Here is a 1,268-nt window from a genome sequence, read left to right as displayed (position 1 = left end):
TTGCTCTGCAAGCACATTGAAGAAGGGTGGTGGAAGAATACAACTTTAATGCACGCCTTTCCTGATTTTAGACGACGCAGTAGCCCCTTGTTCTGTTCGAATGACTTCCATTGGTCTATGCGCAGGTTCCACGGGCCATAAAATGAAACCCCACATAAGAAGTGCTAATTCCTTAAAGGCCGGGAATTTGTGTGAAGCATATTTTCTTGTTTAAAGAAACTGTTTAGACATAAAGCCATATCATTGTGAATGAGGGACAGTGCGGAGTGGGGACCCAAAGCCCATCTGTAGGCTCCCTTTGTGGAAGGGTTGCGGGGAGGAGATGAGCCAGTCAGGGTGCAGTGTAGCAACAATGAAACATACAACTTTCCCCTAGTTCCTAAATGCTCCCCCAACCCCCACTATCATGATCCCAATTACACCTTACAAATCTGGCTAGACCAGAGATGTACACTGGTACAGATAGGAACTGGAAACACAGGGAATCCAGGGAGGATGATCCCTTCAGCACTAGTGTCGAGAGTGTCAATACGGAGTGGGTGGAGGGAGGGTGGGGTGGAAAGGGGAAACTGATTACAAGGATCTATATATAACCTTCTCCCTGGGGGACGGACAACAGAAAAGTGAGTGAAGGGAGATGTCAGACAGGGCAAGATATGACAAAAATAATAATGTATAAATTATCAAGGGTTCATGAGGGAGGGGGAAGGGGGAGCCAGGAGGGAGGAAGAAAAATGAGGAGCTGATGCCAGGGGCTTATACTGGAGAGCAAATGTTTTGAGAATGATGAGAGCAATGAATGTATAGATGTGCTTTACACGACTGATGTATGAATGATTGTGATAAGAGTTGTTTGAGCCCCTAATAAAATGATTCAAAAAAAAAAGCAACTGTTCTAGAACTTATACTATCCTAGTCCCACCAGTAACTATGTTATATTGATCTGCCACCAACCATGTTTATGTGACAGTCTGCTTTAACTCCATGCCCCTTTTAAAGCAATGTGCTTTCTGCTTTGCTCTTAGTTTCCATCCAATTGAACGACAGCAAAGGAGGTTTAAACGGACAGGGACGGAGTGAATGAGTGAAGCGCAGACTAGACCAGATAAGACTAGACCTCATACCAGGTCTCCCCCCACCGCCCCCGCCCCCGCCAGACTAGCTCACGGCAAGCACATCTACCCACCACTCTCTTTTACAATCCTTTTTATTCTTTTTACTCAACAGCTTCACTTCTCGAAGTGTGGTGTCCGTGCCAGAAGACCCAG

The sequence above is a fragment of the Tenrec ecaudatus genome, chromosome 9, assembly GCF_050624435.1.
Source record: "Tenrec ecaudatus isolate mTenEca1 chromosome 9, mTenEca1.hap1, whole genome shotgun sequence".
NCBI classification, from domain to species: Eukaryota; Metazoa; Chordata; class Mammalia; order Afrosoricida; family Tenrecidae; genus Tenrec; species Tenrec ecaudatus.
Note: the sequence above shows the minus strand (reverse complement) of the source record.